Raw genomic sequence first — 4,110 nt, 5'->3', positions numbered from 1 at the left:
TCTAGTGGACTTGCCTACGGGTAAAAAGCCTATTGGTACAAAGTGGGTTTTTAAGGTAAAAAGGAAACAAGATGGTATTGTTGACAGGTACAAAGCAAGGCTTGTGGCAAAAGGCTATGCGCAACAGAAAGGCATAGATTATGATGAAACCTTTGCTCCTACTTCTCGTGCGTCCACAGTTAGATCACTAGTTGCAATTGCTGCTCATCATGGTTGGAAAGTGCATCAGTTGGATATCAAAACTGCTTTTTTGAATGGTGATTTGCAGGAAGAAGTTTATGTAAGTCAACCAAGTGGTTTTGTTGTAAAAGGTCAAGAGCAAAAGGTATGTAGATTGCGTAAACCTTTGTATGGTCTCAAACAGGCTCCAAGAGCATGGTATGAGAAGATACATACTTATTTGATTGGCCAGGGATTTCAGAATAGTCCAACAGAAAGTACTTTGTATGTCAAAAAGAGAGATGGAGTTCTCATTATGCTAACACTTTATGTGGATGATATGCTTCTTACAGGCAATACTGCAGATGAAATTGAAGCGTTTAAAGATGCTTTGAGAAAAACCTTTGAGATGTCTGATCTTGGTTTGCTACATTATTACTTGGGTATTCATTTTGTGCAATCAGAAGATGGCATATACATGTTGCAGGCAAAATATTTGCATAACATTTTGGACAAGTTTGGTATGCAAAATTGTATGCCAATCTCTACACCCGTAGAAACTGGATCAAAGTTGAGCATGCACGATGCTGGAGAACCTTTTGATGTACATACTTATGTAGCAGCGGTTGGTTGCTTGATATATTTGGCAGGCAACACTCGTCTGGACATTCAATTTGGGGTTTCACAAGCAAGCAGATTTATGCACAGCCCAGGTATGCATCATTGGCAGGCTGTGAAGCGCATACTTCGTTACCTTTCAGGTACCCCTAATCTTGCCATGTTCTTTCCAAGGGGGGATATGTATGGAAAGCATAGTTCTATGCAGCTTCTTGGTTACAGCGATTCAGATTGGGCTGGTGATTTTGACACACGACATTCCACAAGTGGCAATTGTTTTTTCTTGGGAAATGCATGTATATCTTGGCTAAGCAAGAAGCAACCCACAGTGGCTACATCAACTTGTGAAGCTGAGTACAGGGCAGCTTTCACGGCAATAGTTGATTGTGTATGGATACGCAGGTTATTGGCAGATCTTTGTGAGTGTCAACAGGCACCCACTACCATTTTCACTGACAGTCAGAGTGCTATGGCAGTTGCAAGGAATCCAATATTTCATGCAAGAACAAAGCACATAGAGGTTCACTACCACTATGTCAGGGAAAGGCTACATGCAGGGGAGATCACACTAACTTACTGTCCTACACAGGATAACATTGCAGATCTATTTACGAAGGCGTTATCACGAGAAAAGTTTGAAGCTTTCCGAAAAGCTTTGGGCTTACTCTCATACACATGATGATCTGTTACCTTGTACGGATTCACACTATCACTACAGGGGGGATTTGTAGACATGTAGTAGTGTTTGTGTATACGCGCTTCACCAGGGGCACTTTTCTCTCACTGGGTTTTCCCCCCTGGACATCCGGTGTGAAAGGACACCTTATCTCTTAGGGTTTCATATAAGCTTTGTAGCTCTGAGTTTGTACATACACTATTATTCCAATACAGAGGGATAGACTACAGAGATCTCGTACACAAGCTCTGTGTCTTCTCCTTCTCCATCTTCTTCCTACTCTGAGTTGCTGTCTTCCTTCTGTTTCCTGTTTCATCATCTTCAACAGTTTGGTGGTGACTATTGTGCAGTTTGTGACTACATAAGGATGTCTTCGAAGGACAACGACATTGGATGTTTACATGTTACAACGGATGTTCTCCATTATATCAGGTGTACTACTTCCTTTTATCTATGCTTTCCACAATTACATGTTTGCATCTTGTCATTTGAGTTTCTAACAATGCATAAAATTTATGAAGTTGTGACATTGCCAATTTAGATACTATAATTTTTTCAAACTTCTAGTATCTTGTTCTTCTCTTTGAGTTTGGTAGTTGGCTTTAAGTAGGTATCAGGACCTTAGGCTAAACTAAGCCACTTAATTGCTGACTTTAATTCCTAAATAGGCTATTAATTGTAGTAACTTTAGTAATGTTTTAGGTTATGAGGATATAGTCTCTCTAGCTTATTCCACTAAGTGTGACTTGTGTTGTGGAAGTCCATGTGTTAAGCTGGTATTTGAGACCTCGAGTCTCCCAACTAGTTTATGCTCAAGTTGGTATTTGAGACCTCGAGTCTCCTAGTTGTTGCTGGTATTTGAAACCTCGAGTCCCTCAGCTACTTGTAGCAAGCATGACAACATAAAAAAAAAGAAAAAGAAAAAAGAGAAAGCAAACATCACAAACTTCCTTGTATTTTATGTTGATCACACTTAAGTGGTATAAGTGACAAGATCACTAGTCTGTAGACCTCGACGAGCATTCCTAGGGTTAACTACTCTTTAGTTAAAAATTTTTAATTAATGTTGGTCAATCTAGTAGTTACTTTAGTCCTAGCTCTTGTGTACTTCTCTTAGAGTCAACCTAATAGACCTTAACTCAATTGCATTTCCAGGCACTATGCTTGTTCTAGTTGGCAATGTTACAATTCATGTTTTTCTTTTTTAATTTCCTAGAATATCATGTATGCATCTCACTTATTGCACGCTTGCACATGCTGCCTTTGAGCTTTCACAATGTTTTTTTTCTTCTGTTAACAGGTACTCCTACCGTGGATCTCGATGCTACATTGTTATATTCCAAGGGTGGAATCTACATCAAGAAGGGGGCATGTTAAACACCGGCGTCCACTTCCAGTAGTCATGGGCCGAGTGATCGCCAATGAGAGGTACACTCTAACTGGAATATTCAAGGGTTAGTTGGCTAAGCATGGGCACCCAAGTGTGAATGGACGAGCTCATATAAAAGTCACCTAAACCTAAAAATCACTTATTCTCTCATTTGTGCAATTGAAGAGTGCTCTTGCTCCATTTCCATCTTCTTCTTCTTCATCTCCTTGTGTGTGTGTGTGTGTGTGTGTGTGTGTGTGTGTGTGTGTGTGTGTGTGAGAGAGAGAGAGAGAGAGAGAGAGAGAGAGAGTGATCAAGCATTATGACGGCACAATGGCAGCGAGATGGTTGAGCGCAACATGGTGATAGCTCCCTCTTCTTCTCGGCAAGGAATCCTCCACGAAGGCGAGCGTAGGGTGGTGAGTGACACACCCTTGCTCTCTTGAGCTTGCTAGATTAATCTGGTTGTGTGCTTGCAACCATTTGTGGCTTGCACACCCTTTCTCTCTTGAGCTTGCTAGATTAATTGGTTGTGTGCTTGCAACCATTTGTGGCTTGCACACAGTGTACGACAAGTCCCTTGCTGGCTGTGACACGTACGACAGATGCGCACAGAGTCAAAACACATCAAGTAGTGCTTCTTTTCAGGCAAGTGTTACCATATACATGTGGTAGTGATGTGTGTGAACACACTTAGGACAGCTGGGGCATTTTTTTCCTCACCAGGAGGTTTTTCCCCCCTGTGCATTGTATATAAGCCCATCACTCTAGGGCTATCGATCTTTCCATTGCACACTAAGTAACACACTCTCTGTTGTGTGTCTTGAGCTTCCTTCATCTTCTCCAAGCTATGTGTGTTTTTCTACAACCCTAATTCCAACAATTGGTATCAGAGCAGGTTACATCCTCCCAAGCTTAGTCACCAGAAGGTCTAGCACAAGCCTGCTCACTTTCTCGATTTTGTGAGCTTTGGCAAGCGTTCGTAGGTCTATTTTTTTTTTTTGGATTACCTCACAGATCTTAGTCTGCTTAGATTTTTGATTCGGGCTCATTTTGGCCTCCGTTTCCAGTACATGTAGTACTTACTGCGCATGCTATTTTTTCATTTTGTGCGAATTTTTTATCAGTGCCATTTTTTGTATAACAGGTCCCTTACAATCTTCTATGGTTTGTGCTATATAGCATGTGTTGTTCCCCCTTCGTCTCTCCTCTTTTTGGGCAGTTTTCACATCAAGTGTAGGCATTCGCCATGGTTGACAACACAGTTGTATTCAAGATGTTTGATGCT

Source organism: Adiantum capillus-veneris, chromosome 9 (assembly GCF_014529385.1).
Source record: "Adiantum capillus-veneris isolate H3 chromosome 9, ASM1452938v2, whole genome shotgun sequence".
Taxonomy (NCBI): Eukaryota; Viridiplantae; Streptophyta; class Polypodiopsida; order Polypodiales; family Pteridaceae; genus Adiantum; species Adiantum capillus-veneris.
Note: the sequence above shows the minus strand (reverse complement) of the source record.